Source organism: Sciurus vulgaris, assembly GCF_902686455.1.
Source record: "Sciurus vulgaris genome assembly, chromosome: 7".
In the NCBI taxonomy this organism is placed as follows: domain Eukaryota; kingdom Metazoa; phylum Chordata; class Mammalia; order Rodentia; family Sciuridae; genus Sciurus; species Sciurus vulgaris.
Window position 1 is genome coordinate 152,990,090 of NC_136467.1, and position 21,118 is coordinate 153,011,207.

Sequence of the window (21,118 nt, forward strand, 5' to 3'; positions counted from 1 at the left end):
AAGACTCACAATGTTATGTAATATGGTTTTTCATTAAACAGTATATCAAGTACATTATCATGTAACATGTTTACATCCAGCTCAATGTTTTTAACAACAGCAGAGTATTTCACTTCACAGAGCTACCTAATTATTTTGCCAGTCCTCAAGTGTTTACCTAATTTTTACCAGCAGGAGGAGGCTGGGAGGGCCATGTTCAATGCTTTAACTAATATTCCTGTACCTAAAAGTATCTTTGTGATGTTACGTGACTGTATCTGCAGGAAACATTTTGTAAGTTGGAATTTTCTGTATTAAATGTAGGTTTATTTTTAGTTTTGATAACTGTGATTCCATTGTTCTAAGAAGTCTCACCATAACCTTTTGAAAGAGCATAAGCATATTCACTCAATCACTAAGAGCAATTAAGCTTTGAAAATATTTGAAATATGATTCCAATGTAATCTTGCAGTTATTTAGATCTCCATTACTTTAACCATGAGAGTGTCTGATTATGTTTTTTTTTTTCTGTTCACTGGATGTTTGTATTTCTTTCGCTATAAACTGCCTTTATTTCCATCAATTTTGGTCACTAATTTCTGTTCCTATGTAAGAACTCTGTGTATGAACATAATTGGTGTGTCTGTATTCATTGTGGTTTTATCCTGGTCATAGCATGTCATAAAAGTGTGCGTGCATGTGTGTGCATGTGTTTTTAGATACACACATACAAGTGCTTCTCACCGTATAGAATGCAGCTTTTCTATTCTGCAAAATTGGGCGACTTTTCTTTATATCTTTTGGGTCATTTTCAGAGGTTCCAGTTTCAGAATTAACTTGTTTTCTTCTAGTAATCTCAGGGTCTACTTTTTTCAGTGTCCGTATTTGGAACCTCGGCTCCACTTGAGTCATGAAGAAATCCTGTCACTAGCTAGCACACTTTGTTAAATAGCCAGCTGGGAGGCTTTTACCTCATATTAACTCTGGAAATAATTGGCAGATGTTAGAGAAAATCATCAGGTTTTAGAGCTCGAATATGCTTCAAAGACCATGTAGCATAACGCTCTTGTGCGCCAGATGTGGAAACGGACAGGAACGTGAGGAACACCAGAGTGATGGCGTCTCCCACCCTGGACCCCAGGGTCAGTGCCCAGGACCGGATCCTCTTCCCACCCTGCTTCACGGCAACTCTTGACCTGGTCGTCACCTGACTGTAGTTGGCCCCATTCATTGGTCATGTGTTTAAGAGGATGCACTGGGCGGCAAAGGGCGGGTCGGTGGGGGCACTGGGCACTGTGTATACTAAGTGTGGGATTGCACAGGCGGAATATTGCCACTCGACGTTAGAAAGCCCTGGCTTTCTTATGTGCTTACTTAGTCTTCGTTAGAAGGTTGGGGAGAGAAAGGCATAGGGCGGAGGAGCCAGCCCATTGCTGCCTCCAGCAGCCTCACAGCATCCCAATCAAGCAGGTATCTTCCAGTGTCATTCCAGAGTCTGGCTGGACTGCAGAGGCAACAAAAGAATGCTTCAAAGTGTTTTAGTCAGGTGTTTTTTTTTTTTGCTGGTGGGACTCAAAGACCTGACCAGAACAAATTTAGAGGAGGGAAAGTTTATTTGAGGGCTCATGATTTCAGAGGTCTCAGTCCATGGAAGGCTAGCTCCATTTCTCAGGGCTCAAGGTAAGGCTGAGCATCATGGCAGAGGAACGTGGCAGAGGGAGGCAGCTCACATGATGATCAGGAAGCAGAGAGAGAGAGAAAGAGAGGGACAAAGAGAGGGAGAGAGAGAGAGAAAGAGGGAGAGAGACTAAGTTCAGCACCCACCAAATATACATCCCAAAGCCATGTCCCCAGTGAGCCACCTCCTCCAGCCATGCCCTACCTGCCTTCAGTTACCACTCCGTTAATCTGGGCAGGGAATTCATTCACTGATTGGCTTAAGGCTCTTGTAACCCAATCATTTCTCTTTTAAACTTTGCATTGTCTCACACTTGAGCTTTTGGGGGACACCTCACATCCAAACGATAACAAAGAGGAACTGAGATTCAATGAGATGCAAAAAGCAGGGTTGGCCTTCCGTGGCTCAGAGCTTCCGTGGCTCAGAGCTTCCCTGGTCTCCATTCTCGGGCACAGAGGCCACGGAGCTGTGGCTGCTCTGTCCTAATCTTGATGAGGTTGTGACTGCACCAGGTGTGCTGCTTCGGGGATGCACGTCCTTCACACAGACCAGAGAGTCATGGAGGCTGCTCTCCCAGATCACTTCCTTGGGACTCAAACTCGCAAAGAGCATGCACATGATTTCTAAGCGATTACTGTGTTGAGGAAACCATATTGCCCTCCTACTGCCCCCACCTTTCTTGCTCCACTGTAGTGTCTCAGGCTGTTTAAAAAAGTGACAATGGGTATAAATAGTAATCTAATTATAGTTGGAAGAGATTTACAGCTTTAATTATGGCTGCTGTTAAATTTCAAAGGGACTGACATAAGCAATCAACACATTCCATACAAGAATCCATCTTGCTATTATAAAAGCTACCTGCCAATTGTTTGTCAGTTGAATGACATGCAACACTGCACACATTATCTCCAGAATTAGTGATACCGACAGTTCTGCTGTGGTTAATGTATGTCGGCAGCCTAGCACCAAAGCCTGGAGCCCAGGAATCTCTGAGGTAGGCCTGCCCCACTCCAGATATCTGCCCGTTTCATCCTGTAAGTTATCATCTCTTCCTCTCCTGGAATTGTTGTTAAGCTCAATCAACAACATTTTTGTAGAGTCGCTCCATACTCAGATTGACCATTCTGCAAAACGCATCCACGCAGGTACATGCAATCTCTGCTAGATAGCTAGATAAGACGCGTATTTATTTTCTATCTTACATAACATTTTCTAAATATTTGCTGTGTGTCAGGGTAAGAATTTTATAATGATCTCATTTGAGGCTCTGAATAAGCCGTTAGCACATACGAGTGTAATTATTCTTTTGGATAATTTATGGCATGAAACAGATGCTACAGATCTTTGGGGATGAGCAGACGTGTGGTTGAAAAGAAATGGAGACCCTCCACCGATTGAGGACTGTCATTCACCATGTCTGGACTCCTGCATCGCCACCTTCCCGTGACCGGGCACAGAATCTTGTCCTGGAGCTTCCAGCCTTGCTCTGGGTTCTGGAAGCATCCGGAGAGGGCGTGTTTACTCCACTGCAGGCCACTTGTCTCAGGGGACTCTATGAGTCGAGCTGTGAGATCCTGACCTCGGGTGCCTGATGTCAGAACTCAGTGTCCCAGTTCCCAGCTCTGACCACCCGTTGAGGCTCCTCAGGTCCTTGCTGGGGATGGGAGCTGTACTCATAAATGGCGGCCCACAGCTGAGACCCTGGGTCTTGTGAGCAGATCCAGTGGTGCCAGCCTCTCACAGCAGGTTTTGTGAGACCCATGCACCACAGGTACATTGCTCTCAGCTCTACTGCACGTCTGCCTTCTGCCCTGGAAACCCTGGTCTGGAAATCAGTGACCCACACGCGGTACTAGCACTGGCATTGGGATGCAGTGACCTGCTTCCCGCTAATTGGGGAATGGCCCCTGGGCTCATGCCATGTCTTGTGCCCATGCTGCTCACGTCCCTCAGTCGCCACTGGGCCTCCTTCAGGACCACCAACAGGCAAGTCATTCGGGGCTCAGGAGCGATCCTCTGGCATAGCAGGTGACTCTGAGAACCTGCTCCTGCCATGGCCACCAAGCATTCTGGTTGGCTGGAGACCAGGCCTGCCATAGGGAACCTGTTCTGATGACATGGAGTCACTCCCCATTGGCGGTGGCTTTGTCTTTGACTTGGACCAATGGGCCGCCCCTATTTTAGGCTGCAGGGGAGGTTTTCTGCCAGTTTCTAGGTCTCTTTTACCTCTTAGGTTCTTCATGTTGCCATGAGGTATGGGCCCTCCTCTTACAGACCCTACCCACAAATGACGGGTTGACATTTTCATTCTTCTGATTTTTAATCACACAGCTATAGGCAATGTCACTTTTCAGTCAATGTGAAAGAACAAAGAGACACTAGACCAACAAAATGAAGGACTTTAAAGCAGGGGTTTGCCAATGAGAGTGCAGATTAACTAGACTGCAGGTCAAGGCCGTTGGTCACGTCTCTGATTCAGTGACATTCGAAAGACTTAATTACAGCCAGACAGCAGCATTCATGCCAATGTGAATAGTTTCTTTCTTGAGATAACTGATCCCAAAGGATGGCAGGAATTATTTCCCTATGTATTCTACTGGCATTTGTTTTGTCAGAACATAACGAATTATACATAAATCCTGTTTTATAAATGGTATGCTGTGCTTTAAATACAGCCCAATATGTCATTCTGTCAGAGATTAGCAATAGCAAACTGTTTTGTTGATTGATTCATTATTCTCAGTGCCCAATTGAAAAAATTATTACCGAATTTACGATGAAAAATTTCCTTTAAAGTGAATTATTTAAATAGTTTATGCTGAAATAATAATAAAGGCATTTTTATTTTTTGCATGTTAAAAGTGTTCCTGAGTCTCTGGCATGTCTTCCTCCTCATGCTGATTATTCCCCATAGCCTTAATGATGGATTAGATGGCTGTATAAATGACGCTTGGTTATAATTAATGTGTGACAGCATGAGTTGCTTTTTTAATAGAACCTGGAATCTTTCAGGAAACTCGGCAGCCTCACTTTACATCCCCTCGAAATTCTTGTTTTTCATTTCATACCCATTCATCTTTATTTCTGAAGCACCCAAATGCCCTGGCTGAATTAAGAACACATGACTTCGGCAACCCCAATGCCTGTGCTTATTACGTCAAAACTAAACTCAGATTCCATCTAAGTGTCTCCACTGACCTGGGGACAGAATTAAGCCTGGATTATCATGCAGTAGGGCACTTTGTCTTTATGACTGCAAGTAACTTGATTTTGAGCAGTGAAAATAGCTGGTCTTTGCTCAGGTGATGGTTAGCCAGTTCCAGGAGAAATCCACAGCTTTAATTCCTAGGGCTGAACCCTGTCACCTGCAGTTTGTGATTCTAGTCCAGATCTTTGTCATGATACCTTCTAAACTCGAGACCAATTATCGTGAATTCAGAAGTCTGCATTTTCATGTTTGTACAACTTCAACCTTAGTCTTCCTCTTTGATCACAGAGCTCCCTTTTCAACTCAGTGACGCCTTTACTTTCCGTTCAGAGATCAGAGGAGGACAGAAATATGGTCTCTGAGTCAGGCGGGCCTCTACCTAACCCTAACCCCCTGATGATGGAGTGACTCCCAACATGGACTGAGAGAATTCCCATTTTACAGATTTGGTTTTGATTCTACGAAGACACACAGGAACGTCTCCAGATCAGGCCCTCAGGAAGAACCTCTTGACTTTCCTGTTGCTCCACTAATTTTCTAGAACTCACCCCCACCCTGCCCTTCCTCCAAAGAAAGAGTCAGAATACAATAATTAGAATAATTAAAACTCTCTTCTCAGGTTCCTTCTGACCAATTACTTTAAGAATCCATAGTTTCACTCTCTGGGCTGAAACCTTACCCCTTTCATTTTATTTCTGATTTTCTGGTCAAGACTTTTGTTAGTATGATTTTGAGCACCAGGCTAATGAAATCCAAAAATACATTAGTGTTAATATAAATACATAATGCACTCTTAGGCATTAAAGGTATTATTAGCCTAAATGAAATTTTTTTTTCCACAAAATTTAAGAGTTAGAAAGAAAGGTCACTTGGATTGTTGAATTTACACTAAGAACAAGAAGGACAACCTGGTTTTGAGACCGGTTGGACTGTGGGTCGAGGAGGGAACTTTCCTCAAAGGCCTGGAGAAAGCATGAAGTCCAGCTCAGCAGAACTCACCCAGGACCATGGGCACTAAATGGAAATGGGGTGGCTGGACCATGACCTGAAAGAAGAAATACCAGTGAGAAATTTTGAATGAAGTTATTCTTAGACTCGTGGACACTTGAGAGATGCTCCGTTGTCAGAGGGGACAGGCCCCAGGCTTGTCCTGTTTAGAATGTAAGTTGATTTTGCAAAGGCACCTAAGAGGCAGAAATGCTCATAGATTGGGCGTTTCCAAAGATCTTGCTTTATCTGTGGTTGGTGTGAACTGACAAAAAAAAAAAAAAAAAAAAAACTCACGAAAATTTTATCCTAATGTCATTCCTCACTCAGGAATTTTTGTGAGACTTCTTTACCTCTTCGTCCTCCTGGTTGCCCAACAGAACATTCAGCTGCCTCTACACCTAAGTCTTCCTCTCCACATCTGCATATCGCAGTAAGTGGCGCTAGGGTCAGGGTCCCCAGCAAAGCCTCACGTTTCTGTGGGAAGTGTTTGTCCTGTTTTCAAACCAGTTGAAGAGAGGGACGGAGCAATGTGCAGGGAGGCCCTGAGCTGTGACGCAGTTAGAGGCCTCAGCCGATCCTTTAGGAGGCCTGGGAGCTGGGCTGTCCATTCAGCATTGTCCCATTTTGGGGCAAGAAAGCTTGTCCATCAGTGTCCATTGGTCATGGGCTGCCCTGCTAGAGGTGGTCTTGCATGAGGCAGCCCCTTTGCCCAGGGCAGCCCCCAGGCGGAGACTCTACTATAACCCTCAGGATGGGACCCTGGCAGCTGTGGCCCTCAAGGGGTAACTGGGTGCCCTTCCCATTCACTTCCTGTCCAGAGTGCATCCTTCCCCCTTGGCCAGAGCTCCTGCAGTCTTCAGCGGGGTGGGGGATTTATTCCACTTAGGAAGATCAGCAGGAAAGCGATGACACCCTCTGCAACGTCCGGACGGCCCTGCACCAGAGCCCTGGGACTCTGTGACGTGACCTGAGGTCGGGACCTTCCCTGAACTCCATCCAGGTTTCCCCACGGCAGATCTCTGTCACCAGAAAAGGCCTGCTGGGGTGTGTGGCCCAGTCATGTGACCAGGGCTGCTGACCCTTGGGCTGGTCCTCCGTGGAGCCACTTCCCGACAGAGCCAGCCGCCATCCGTGCCCCTCGATGTTGGGAATGCTATTCTCAACTGTGGTGCTAGGGCTTCCAATACCCTGGCAGTGCGCATGCCTCTGCCGAGGGGCTCACGGTGCACAGAGGGGCCTGGAACCTTCATCAGGGTCCCGAGCACTCCATGTTTTCACTTGGAAGAAAAAGCGTGCTTTCCAAACCACACTCCAGGAAATAGCCTGGCAACAATAAGAATCTCCCTTGTTGCTTTAGAAGAGCAAATAGAAGGTCCTAGAATAATGTGACTGGCAAGACACAGGAACAAACGTTGAGAGGAGAGATTGTTATAAACCAGGTGGTTTCACAAGTGGCCAGATCTCTTCTGAGCTTCATTGTGATGAGTTTGGTCTTTTGAGACTACGACAGTAGTGAGCAGCATGATTTTGACACCTGTGGTTTCTAGAACCTTCTGTTGAGTTATCTTCTTTTTTTCACTTCCACATCCTCTTGACCAGCATTTACCTCTTAGCAAAATATTTATTAAATGCCTACCCTCTCCCAGGCTTAATGCTGGGTTCTGAGAGTATAGTATTGAACAAAATGGCAGATTTCTCAGCTCTGGACTGTTCATGCCCTGCTAGAGGTAAGCACACAGTTTCACAACCATCCACCCATCCACCCACCCATTTGTCTATCCTAACGTCCATCCAAAGCTGTTTATACCTGAACAGTGCGGGAAAAAGTCATACAGATCTGGGGAGAAGAATGCTCCAGGCAGAGGTCACGGCAAACGTGACATTCCTGATGCAGTGATATGTGGGTTTTTGGCACCTTTGTCTAGTATAAGATAACTGTACTTATGTGGCTCTGATTTACATTCCAAAATAATCCCTCCTACTGCTGTGTTGGTGACAGGGAGTGATTACTGATAAAGAGAAGTAGGCCCAAGGCTATCACAGGAATTCAGTGGGCATGGAATGCTATCTCTGGCTGGCATGGTGGAAGTACTAAGGAGAAGGGGTCTGGATTTATTTTGATTCTGGATCTGTAGACGTTTTTAATTATGCATGAGATATGAGAGAAAAAAACGTTTGAAGATGATTTTGATGTTCCTGGGCTGAGCCACTAGAAGTGTAGCTATAACAAATGGGAACAGATAAGAGTTTGTGGGATTGATGTGTCGAAGGACTTAGTGATGTCAATGAACATTGGAGTTGGGACTTTGTAAGACGTGAATTGCAAAGTTAGGAGATGGTAGTCACAAAGTGGGGTGCGTGAAGTTGTGGTTGGGGTGTTTAGAATGTAAATGAGCTATTAAGTTGAAATGCATAAATAATGAAGAGTTTGGTGTGGGGAGTGAGAGGCTGCCAGGTGGAGGGGCAGATCATTTGGAGAAGACAAAGTCAAGGATGAAGCTGAGGCATTGGAAAGATCGTGTAGGTGGGTCCTGAAGTCGAGAATGTTAGCAGGAGTAGTGGTAGAGACGGGCCAGCGGGCCAGCATCAGTATTTGACTACAGGGAAGTAGGAGTTGGAAGGAGGAGGAAGGGGCAGGGGATGCCGGTCCATTCCTGTGGAGCTGGTGAGTGTATGCGGCTGCCCCGTCCTCCCTACCAGACTCCAGCTCCTCCACCCTCCCAGCGTGGACTCTCACCAGGGCCTCTCCAGGGAGTTTCAGGCCTTCAGCCCTGGGTGGGGGCTGTGTTGCTGGTCCCTCTTGTTCTGAGGCTTCAGCTTCTTACACTGAGCAGCTCCTGGTTCCTCCAGCTCTCCAGCCTGTAGTTGTCCATCGTGGGAATGTCCAGCCTCAGATCCTGTGAGCCCATGAAATAAATCCCCTCTTAGAAGTATATATCCACATAACCTGTGGTTCTGTTCCTCTAGAGAACCCTGATTTATACAAGTAGCCATTTTTTCATTAATTCCAAAGTCACCTATGGAGAAGCTGTTTTGTCCCAGATACTGTCTTTATCATGTGAGCTCTTTGAAGCCAAGGTATCATTTGGTTCTTCTTTATGACAAACATCTTTATTAGAGACCGTTTAAATTTCATGCTTAATGAAAGGTAAAATTAGCATTATTTCTGCAAGTAGCACTATGAAGGCACATCGAACACTGACCTGGCAGCACGTTTCCCTTTGGAAATGTACTTCCTCGAAAATGCTCTGCATTTGAAGGATAGCAGAGTTGAGACCAGACTTGGCAACATAGTGAGACCGTCTCAAAATTAAAAATAAATAAATAAATAAACAATTAAAACAGCTGGGGATATTGCTCAGCAGGAAAACATCCCGGTATCTAAAAAAAAAAAAAAAAAAAAAAAAGGCCTGCATGCCTCAGCTACTGCTATCGTAACAAATTGCAAATCACCATGTTCCTAACACAGAATCATTTTCTTACGAATCTGTGGTCCAGAAATCTGGAAAAGCCCATGAGCACTAGGATCAAGGTGCCAGCAGGACTTTCTGGAGGATATAGAGAAAATTGCATTTTCTCACCTTTTCCAGCTTCTGGAATCTGCCCACATTCCTTGGCTTGTGGCCCCCTTCCATATTCAGCTCCCTTTGACATATTTAAGGAGCTGGTGATTATATTGGGGGCCACCTGGATAATCCAGGATCATTTCCTCCATTTTAAGGTTAGCAATCTTTATTACACTGTAGCCACAATTCCTCGTTACCGGGTGACTTCCTATATCCCATGGATTCAGGCTAAGATGTGGACATCTGTAGGGGCCATTGTTCTTCCTACCATAGGCCCTGGAAGTGAGGCGTGGACATCCTCTTGGTGGTGACCGTTTCCTGAAGGTTCGACTTCCTGTTGTGATGCTGTCCGTACTCAGAGGTAGGGGCGTGGGTGAAAAGGTCACCGCCCACATTCACTCCGAATCACCCTGGACTCGATGTCCTTTAGGCATGAGACTTGCAGTGTCTGATCCTGCAGGGCTTCTTTACAGAAGCCCACTGTCCTATCATAAGGCGCATTGACAGGTTTGCTCAGATAGGAAAACTTGGTAAGATTAATCCGAAGGCACGATCGAGGAAATTCTCCTAAAGGGAGGTGAGCAAGACGGGTTGTGAGTTCCTTAAAGAAACAATCTACTTTCTCTTAATCCAAAAATAGTCCTGTTGAGAGGAGTGGAGCTGGGAGAGTCTGCGAGGTCAGGCAAGCCACCACCTTGCTGGAGGATGAGAGGAGAGCGGGGCTCGCCAGTCTCCCGACGCTGCTGCACACTGTGCAAGATTCAGAAGAGGCTCCTGCGGGCAGCCCAGCCTGCAGCCACGTGTCCCCAGGGAGCAAAGGTTTAAACAAAAGGAACAGCAGAGGCACCGGAAGTCTGAGATGTGGGAGATGCACAGGTCAGGAAGACTAGCCTCGTCGAAGAGGTATTAAAGGCAGGCAGTCGTAGATGCTTTTTAATTAAATGAAATTACTCTCCAGAGAAAAGAATAGTTGGAGAATTCTTCTAATAAAACAGAAACGGGATGTCTAATGTGCACATCAAGATGAAAATCTAAGTGTACTCTGCACAGGATTAGCTAGAATCTGCTCAAAAATTAATACTATATTAATTATTAAAATAAAAATCATGTTTAAAATAATTTGGAAATTCTGTGGCCAGTTTATCCAAGGGTGATTGAACCTATACAGCTTTTCCCTAGTTGATTTATATGTTGGAAATGGGAACACTTTTATCAATATTTTTATTGTTCCAGAAAATATAGTCGTACACACATATAAAACTTCACTGTGACTTTATTTCCTTTGGCTTTTTTTCCTTACACACATTTCTCCCCATTGTTTCTTTCTAAACTCCCATTTACAAGACCATTTTTTCAATTCCTACTGCAACATTAATGGTACAGAAAATCTTTTATTTTTATTGCTTAGGGTGTTATTCATTTGATGTTTGTAGGGTATTGGTTGTTTAATTATGGAATTCTTTTTCTCACTTGGTCTTGCACTTAGTCCTTACAAACTTTGGGAAGAAATGTCTTCGCATTTTTTAAATTACTGACCTCCCTTCACTCTGGAAAACAGGTTAATTTAAGTGACAGTGGCATTATGGGATTGAAATACAGACTTACAATTCGTAAAGAAACCATCTGTACCTTAATTCATGGAGTTGACATATTGACTTTTACCAGGCTGAACCCCGCTTGACCCATCCTCCATGCCCCTGGCTGCAGGTCTGGATTTCATGGAGTCGATTGTGATCTTAACACGCTGTTCTCCTTTCTGACAGCAATTGCAGATTTCACATTTTCAAGAGCACATTCTTCTCCCTGTGCTCTTGGATCCAGGCCTGTGAGGCGTGGAGACACCATGCTTACCACCTGGGCTCTGTTTCTTCACGAAGGCCCATAAAATCATGGTGCTGGAAGAAGTCTTCCAGAGCGTGGAGTGTGGGTGATCACCGAGACTTCTGCTGGTGCCACCCTGCCCTCCTCTGGGAAGAGACAGCGCTGTTCTGAGGTGCTTTGCCAGCTGTGGAGGGCCCTTCTATCCAGGGCGCCCCTGAGGGTGCGCGGGATGGATTCTGCTGGATGGTGCTGGTTACCTCTCTCCCCTGGTGTACAGGTGCGTCTTTCTCTGTAGGTGATAGTGTCTCCCTGCACAGGGAGCTCCGAGGAAGGCAGCAGGTGAGGAGCAGCAGCGAGGTGCTGGCTATAGACTGTGGTGTCCCCAGTGGGCAGAGGCCCTACGAGCCAAGCTCCTGGGAGCCTGCAGGTGGGCAGAGGCAGGGAGCCAGCACAAGGGGAGAGCCAGAGCCCAGCAAGGGTGCTGAATCTCTGCCCCACATCATGCAAAATAAACTGTGGCCACACTGCCTGCCTTCAGCTGGAGGTAACAGAGCCGGCCTGGATAGGCAGGAGTAAGGACAGGCCACAGCGGATCGAATGATGTGTATTATGATGTCCTTACTCCACTGTTTGGTTGGGGCCTCAACCTGACATGAGGAAACTGCGTCTGGAATGGGGTCAAGAGATGGGGACAGACAGAATTTTAGGAGAACAAGAGCAGCAGTAACTAAACTAGGAGTTTGGAAAGAAGAGAAGTAAAACCAGATTGAGGACCCAGAGGACAGGGCCACCAGGGTTGGGAGCTCTGAGCTCATAGGCCTGATCCCTTAGCTAGGCGGGACTCCCGGAACCCATGGCCGTGAAGGATTCATGTCTTTTAAAGTGTGCATGGAGCGTTTGCAGAGCGGCCGCGTGCTAGCTCAGGGCGCCTCTCCCAGTCGCCCACGGGACTGAGTCAGTCTCAGGCCACCTACTTCCACGCCTTCCCAGAGAAGGCGTCCTCGCCTCTTCCCCATCTCACTGAGGAAGCTGTCTCCCGAGGCTCCTGTTCTCGCGGCTGAGGACCACCCGAAGCGGCGAGAGGGCAGAGCAGAAGATACGCCTGTTACAGTGGGCTGCCCCTGGAGGGGCCTGAGGGAGGGGGCACTGGATCAATCCAGTTCCAGCCAAAAAGGATTCATAGCTAGTGCAGTGGGAGACAGGCGGTCAGGGGCAGCGGCGGGAGGGCTGTGTTCTAGCTGCACAAACCAGCGTTGTCATCTATAACCCACTGACCCTCCCTCTGCCTGGTTCTCCTTGTGCATGGAAAGGGCACAGTGTGGAACGAACGCCTCTGCAGTCCGGGGCACACGATGGCTGCTCGCCTAATGTGAGCGTGCCCACCTGAGTCAAAGCCAGGGACACACTGTGAGGCTTCCATGTGGACAACAGATTGAAAGTCGCTTGTAATTGATTCTGTTTTTGAGGCCCAGAAGATTAAAAGACCATTTCAGGGGCTGCAGGAACGCAGTATGAATAAGGTATCTGAAGGAAAATTTGATATAAATATGTTTTTTACATGGCACCAAACATCTAGGTGTTTGTAAATATCAAAGTAATTAACTGAGTCTTTTCATTACTAAACCCACACGTTGGGAGCCATGTCAATAGTCCGCAGCCTATAAATAGCTGGCAGTTACATGAGTACAGTTTGGATTGCAGATAAAGAATTTTTTATAAGGCAGAATTTTTTATAAGGCAGAATTTTCTAATAAAGATGGTGCATCTAAAATTTTAAATCCATCTAAGAATTTATTTAGTATTTTGGCATTTTCAATTTGTACCTAGTGCACAAATTCATTGTGGGTCCCTTTATAATTGGCAAGTGCACATTTCCCTGAATCCAGTATAACTTCAGCTGAACTGTAATTCATTCCACTGCTAATAAAATAGAGCTTCATCAGAAGTCCCATCTCTATGTTATTTTCTGCTCTAAGTACCCACGATATAAACTTACACTTTTTAACGCTAGTCACTTTTTAACTTTGAAAGAATGAGATGCTTTGGTATTTTAAGACCTCTCTTTGAAGCAACTCTACTGTTTCAATTTGACTTGTGCATGAGCTAGAACAGGGATCACATAAAAATGATCTCAACTGAAAATCAGGAGGAGAAACACGACCCAAGACAGACCGCATAGAATGTACTTAAAATGCAACGAATACGAAGCACATTCCTGTTTCAGTACTATCCATCGCTAGTTAAGAGGCACCCCAAAAAGAAGATAGGGAGTGAGTCATCAAATTAAATGAGCAAAACATAACAAACAAGACCGAAAGGAAGGCCTGGGAGAAAGAGGCAAGGACACAGGTACCAGCAGAAGGGAGCTTGGGACCCTTACAAAGAGGCAGGCTCCTTGGGAGGCCAAGCTAAGTCCAAAATGTACTTTCTTTGCCACTAAATCCCACCATTATCTGTACCCACCTCCATCCTCCAGCTGAGAGGGCTTGATGCTCCTTCTCCATTTTCAGAGATCCCCCTCAGCAGCTCCTTTTAATCATGTCACCTTCCTTCCATTCATGAATTAATCCAAAAATGCTTCTCCTCACATCCTTGGGGTCTCCTGGAAGCTGAGGGGGTGTGGTCTGCCTCTGGGCTGCGTTCTGCTTTCCTTGTACTACGAGGTGTCTTCCAGACTCCTTGGACACCTGCCGCTTCCATTTCCTTTGTATCTGGTCACTCCTAAATTACAGCATTCTAACTGCTGAGAAATAGTGATCTAGTCGACGAATCCAGCAGACTTTGAAGAGTCTTCTTGTCTTCTCTTTGTCTTTAAATAATCACCTTTTGAAGATCTAGGTTTCATAAAACCCAGACTTCTAGGTCTCTGCTCCGAGCTCTCCTCGGTCTCCTGTGCAGGCTGGATTCCTCCTTGCTGCCTGCCTGCCAGCTCTCTCCCGTCTAAGAGATCGCACGACCCCCTTGTTCATACCTACTCAACCTCAGACTTCTCACCCGCTTTCTCAAATTTTTATAAGCACTTTCTCTGCTTCCCAGGCCCAAACTTGAAGCTGACTTTCTCCTGCCTGCAGGACAGGGGTCTGCTTTTGTAGTTTGCACCTGGATATTTCCCTGACACTTGGATGCTCACGCAGCTAGAGGCCATGTCATCACCCTGCTGGAAGCATGGTGGGGTTCCTACTGCAGGAGACTGAGAAGTCGTGCTTCTATCCATGTCTTCCACTCCAGACTGACTTGTTCATTGGTCACCAAAACTAATCTGGATTTTCTCTTCATAGTGCTTCCTGGTCATGTGTGTGTGTGTGTGTGTGTGTGTGTGTGTATGCACACATACATATATGCATGTATGTACACATACCTTTCTCTGCCTGAGTCTGGTATGGGCAGGGCCACACAGCTGGCCTGTCTGCAGTACTTCCCAGGCAGTTCCTCACCGGTCACCGTCACGCCGGTGTCTTAGCGCAGGTCTCATCATCTCCAGGCGCTTCTCACACTGTCACATGCTTACCCTCCCCTGCCTCCCCTAGACCTGATGCCTTCTGTTGACCACTGTGGTTTGTGACCCCCACTCCCCAGGAGACTCCTCCCTGGCTAGGCCGCCTGCTCATTTACAAACTGGACATGAATGGCACCCCACTGCCCAGGGCTTCACAGGTGCCATTTCCTCCCCCGCCACATCTTCTCTGCCTGATTAAGTCTCCGCTTTCACCCTCACCGCTGCCTAAGGCCTTTCCTGATCACCTCAGGCTACACTCTTGGGTTGTGCATATATGAAATGACACCTGATATTCCCAGTACCCTGGGTGCCCGGGAGAGGGCTTCATCCCACGGTAGGTGCTTAGTTGGAATCTGGTAGCCGGTTTTCTGACCCGAAATGACTCATGCCATGAGGGCGCTTCCTCGGTAGATGTCCTTTCCCAGGACTCAGGTTTTCACCCTCATCTTTTCCAAACTTTCCAAAACATGTCATGTGCAAGCCTTAGCTTTTGGAAAACAAATATTGCTCTTTGTACATTTCTAGGTCAAAAGGGGCAGCCTAATGCCATGGAGGTCAGCTGATCGATCCTTCCAGCCACACTACAGGACTGTCTCCGGGCAGGAGCCATCCGAGCATCTGGCTTCCAATGACAGCATCCACATAAGCCCAGGACGGTTCCACTTGGGCCCGCCGAGGGGAGTCATCAATCAGCAGTACCCACTTGGGCCCTCACAGGTGCGCCTGGCTTAATGATGCACGGTCACCTACATCGCCTCTTGTAAAATGCATTTGTCCCTGATAGAAACTAAAAAGAAGCACTCTGGATATTTTAGTGCTCCCTACTATAAAAGCTCAGAGGTATTTTTTTTTTTTCTATTTGAAGAGCTGAATTGTTTGATTTTGAGGAGAGGTGTGCTTGCTTCTAGCCTCTGAGGGTCGTGTCCTAGGCCAAGGGCAGTCAAGTGTACGGGCAGGCTGGGCACATGAATATATCATGGGCACCACGCCGGGGCTGGTGTGTGGCTAAAGGAAACCACAGAACGGCTTTCAGGGAAGAGGGTACCAGCTGACCTGCACTGGACCTGAGCTGCAGCTTACGGAGAAGGAAGCAGCTTCTGAACTTGGCCCAGCTCAAACCCCAGCAGAGAAGCTGCAGCCAGCGAGCAGAGGCAGCGGGTGGGTGGAGTCAGGGCAGCAGGAGGGAGGAAGGGGCCTCCATGCTGGGCCTAACCCAGGGAGGGTTCCGCTGCTCTGGTTGAAAGAACCAAGAAACTGTTTCCTCCGAGACGTCACGGAAGGGTCCCCCGCATACGACAAGGATTCTTCAACCCAGGCTGTCAGATTTCAGCGGCCGATTTGCTCTCAGATGTGGACGGTCCTGAGTCACAGCAGGTTTTCACATGACTTATAGGAGACTTTCAGATGAACTCGGAGAAAATACATACTCAGGCAGCTGGAAAAGCATGCTGTCAATCTTAAGAGGAAAAGAAGAGTCATTTTTAAATGCCTTCTGTTACTCATATATGAAAAACTCAACCGGTGTACAAGAGCATTCCCAGAAAGGTCAACAGTTCCTCTTACTTGGAATATAATTCACAGGGATGATTTATTTCACTTGGGAAAAATACGCAGCGCCACTACATGCAATCTTGTAGATGCTTCATAATTTCAGAAATCAGGCTCCTTAACAGCGTAATTGCTTTGTCTAAAGGCCTGTTCTAAGCCACGTCTGTGGCTTCGTCTCAGTCCTCATTTGTTCTCCGTGGGTTCCGGTGGACAGTGGCACCTGTGATTGGACTTCTGCCTGTTCTGGTCTGGAATGTTGGAACCGGAAGATCCAGTTGTCTTGTCAGAGTTCAAAAGGGCACCTGGTTTCACCCGCAGTCCCTGTCTTTTCCTGCCTCGCAGAACAACTCTGCAGTGCTGCTCAGATTTGGGCTCTACTGCTGGGCACGCAGTGCCGGCAGGTGGAACTCCTCTGTCACCTTCCCGGTGGAAGGAGTGGGGCTGGGAGGGACGGAAAAATGAAACCTGAAGGTATTAATTTTTAGACTCCCAAACCAGTTTCTGTACCTGTCACTTCAGGCTTCTGAATTTCATTACTGTTGACAGAGATGAACGGCACGTCCTAATTGAGGGCTTGTACCTGCAGCTCCACAGCAGTGGCTTTGTTATTGGCACTAGCATAAGGCCCCAGTCCCCAGGCCTGGTGTTCTGAGAACAGCAACCATTTCCGTGGAAGGTGTCCTTGGAAGAAGGCAGTCGAAGGGCAAGCTGGCATCCAGAGAAAATCCCTCCCTCCTCTCTTCCTGGCTTCCCTGTCCGTCTTCTGCAACCTTTACCTGTACGCACCAAACTATTTCCAAGCTTGCAAGTCCCTGGTAATGTAAACAAGTGGTTGGGAGATAGGTGCAGAGGAAGAAAATAAATAGAGAAAAAAGAAGCACAGGATGGGAGGGGAGACCAAGAGAGCAAGTATCGGAGCTCATTTACATAAAACCTCGCAATTTTTATATTGTGTCTCCAGCTCATTTGTCTGCTCACATATTGCTGCCTTGCAGTTTAATCAGCTGTTAAAAAGCAATAGCTTTATGTCAGCATCATGCCCATATGTATAACTGTGTGAATACCACAGTTACTCACACCAGTGAATCTAAGCTATCTGTTATGCCTTCGTTAAACTAAAACGATTTTCAAATGAGTTCAAAAGAGCCACATGAGTTTATCTTTAACATCCTGTGCAAGTTCAGACCTATATACACTCAGGGCCATCATAAATAGCCGTGCTTGGCATGCAGTGGACATTCCATAACCACTCATTTACTCTATAATAAGTGAGATTGCTGTCCTGATCCATGAATAAAAGTAAGAGTCAGGTTTTCATGTATGTACATGTACATGTATATGTATATATAGAAATATCTCTCTCTCTCTCTCTACATATATATATATATATATATATATATATATATATATAAAACCTAACGTTTTGCTTGAAAACATACAGTATCTTAAAACACAGAATTCATTGTTAATGAATGCAATTGTCTTTTACCATAGGCCATTTTATAGCTGATTTGGAAAGCAATAGCTATTAAGAATATTTGAGTCAGACAGATCAGGGTTTTGGATATACTTCTACCACTTATTGTAAGTGTGATCTTGGTCAAACCACTTAACTACAAGTTGATCAAAAGGGTAATTCCATAAACGAAATGGGCAGATGTTTGCATTAGGCACTTCACACACACACACACACACACACACACACACACACACACACTCTCACAAACACATACAATGCTATTCAAATGGCCCATACCATCAGGGAAAAACAAAGCCTTTTGAAAAACCACTTTGGGAAACAGTTTTTCAGTGTGTAGCAAGGTCTATTCCTGTGTTACAATGGTTCCAGTTTTAGGTGTACATCCCAGAGGAAGGGATGCTCCTGTGCCGCAGAGGATAAGGATGGAAAAACATCTCGAGACGCTCTGTCAAAAGAGTCACCCACTGACCTTAGTATGGCCAATGGAGAATGGAAAAACTGAATTAGGCAGTGATGTGGCAATGATTGAGCTACGGTTATTAACAAAGGCATCAGTGACTATTCACCAACACGAGCTTCGATTGAGCCCAAGGAGTCAGATGTAAAGGAATACGTACAGTGTCCCCCGGCTGCTTTGTACATGGAGAGATGCTTAGAAATCAAAACCTTGATCTGTTGGTGTGAGCAAGTCATGGTTGTCTGTGAGGAGGAGGCTGCTGGATTGAGGAGGGAAGACATGGGGTGGGTAATAGTTCATTTTGACCTGGATGGTGCTAACCTGGACATTTATATTTTATATTCTTTTCCTTATGTATGTTGTTTTCCACAACAAGAACGCATCTTTAAAAAGCAATACTTTTAGCTGTCTGTGCCTATCTCCATTAAGTCTCCCAGGAGAGAAGTTCATGTATCACATGAACTATTCTGGGTTTTTTTTCAATTTTTAATCCCATGTCTTTCTGCCAGTGTCCTTGGTTTAATGTCTGGTTTCTCAAGTCAGAATTCAAAAATGATTATTTTAGTCTATTGAGTTCACAAAAGAAATGTGCCCGCTAGCAGAAACACTGCCTTTGGGTGGTGTGGGATTGGGTAAGAGGGGGTAAGCCCACGATTCCTGCCTGAGGTTGGTGGCCCGTGCTGCTTTGGCATCTCTTCCATAGGATTTTTTCCACATTTGTTCCACATCCCTGGGGTAAAAGGAAGCCATCTTGCTTGGGAACTGGGCAGAATTTCAGAGGATCTACAAGGAAACTGACTGTGAAGTCCCAATCCCTGTCCTTCACTTCGAGCACCCTGGAAAGACAAAAAGACTGAGCTACTCTAGGGCAACTTTCTGGACCCTAGAAAATTGGAGGGAATTATTGCATTTCAGAATAATTTTTTGGACTCTAGACAAATTTGTAGCTCATACTTAACCTTGGGAGATTTAGGGGATTTCTTAAACATGCATTCTGATTAGTAGAAAATACTGAGAAAGGAGCTAGGTTCATTCCCAGGCCTGAGAGATCTGGTGGTGGAAGGCCAAGGGCAGGGAGGGCCTCTAGGGTGACCTGTCCAGGACAGAGGAAACACATTGACCACTCCTGTTCCATGTTGTCTTACTACTCCCTCAGTTTCACCATTAAACCCTCAGGGATGAGCAGAATGGGGATCAGGGTTGTGATTGCCCCATACTCAGGGTTTAGAAGTGCAGGCAGAGCAGTGGAGACTGGACGCTGGCCCAATGGCACCGGTTTCTCTCAGCCCCTTGCTCCAGCTGACCTTGCTTTGTTTATACAGCAGGCCCCTTCTCTGTGGTTTTGCTTTCTGCACCTGCAGTCACAGTGAACAGCACCAGTCAGTCAATATTAAGTAGGAAATTCCAGAAATAAGCCCGTCATGAGCTTTAAATTGCAGGCCATTCTGTGTGGCAGGACAATATCTCCTGTTGACCTTCCTTCTGTTGCTCAAGATGCAGGTCACATGTTGTCCAGTGGATCCATGCTGTATGTACTGCCAGCACTTCAGGGCCTAACAGCCATCTTGGTTATCGGATGGACTGTCAAGATATCCCAGTGCTGATGTTCAAGAGACTCTTAAGTTACTTCACAATGGCCCCAACATGCAGGAAAGGTGATGTGAAGCAGACAGCAGGGCATGACCCATGGAAGGACCAACTCTGTGGGTCGGCATGCAGGCCACACGGGATAAAGCACAATAGGTACAGGCCTGGGCACAACCCAAGATCACAACTGCCCACGGGAGGCCTTGAAGGTCCCATACCACAGAGCGGTTGGGACTAAGGAAAGTGCATCCAAGGACTCCTTGGTGTGGGCCTTCGACGACGTCCAGAGACAGTGGTGTGTGTAGGGAAGGCAGAATGTAAGGGAAGGGCAGGATTCAAGCTGCATTTTGGTCTTTCTCTGATCAGAGTGACCAACTGCCCTGCTCACCTGGTGACAGAGCCGAACAGCCCTCAGTAACCCCAAGGCCTCCTTATTTGGCAATGCTGCCATAATTATTTCCTGCATTGCATGCTTCCATCTGTATTTTCTCATGAAACTGGGTTTCTAAAAATATATATGGAATTTTTTTTATATATTTTTATATAGCATATACTTTTTAGAATCTCAGTGTAGTGAGATGGAGAACCTGAATCAGTCCCTGCTTGGACATTAGGGACTTGATAAGTGGATGACCTGACCCTAGAATCCATCATACAACAAGAACATAGTAGGTAATGGAAGTCAAGTCACAACTGCAAGGCAAGGTAACCAGAGAGAGTCAAAGCCACGTGACCAGGTCCAAAAACCGCATGAAGCAGAAAGGATAAGAAGAATTAGGTAGACAAAATAATCCTCACAAGCTGGGGTTGTAATCATCAGTTTCACCCAGGTTTAATGGTGGTGAAGGTGACTGTTGATTCTAAGCAGAGTGTAGCCACTCAATTAATTCAGTTTTGCAGGCTCATAAATAGTTATGTGGTTCTTCCCACCTTCCCCATTAGTAAGCTCTTAATTTGTGTCATGTACTCTTCCAAGCTCATAGAAACACGGTAGTGAGTGGAACAGACAAGATCACTACCCACAGGAGCTAGTGAGGGGGAGCACATGCCAAGAAGAAGACCTACTATTACACCTCAGTTCCCAGTTTCAGGTAGGCTGCACCCAGTGCATAGTGACGGATTGCCTGGCCCTGTTCAGGGATGGGGGATCTTCCACTCTGAACTCGGGAGAGAACAAAGGATCCATGCTGGGAAACAGTGGCAGTTACCTCCTGATGCTTCCTAGATAAAAATGGACAAGGTGTCCACTGTGAGTGAGAGAGTGGCATGAAGACCCAGGCTCCAAGGAGGTTGCCGGGGGCAGCAAAG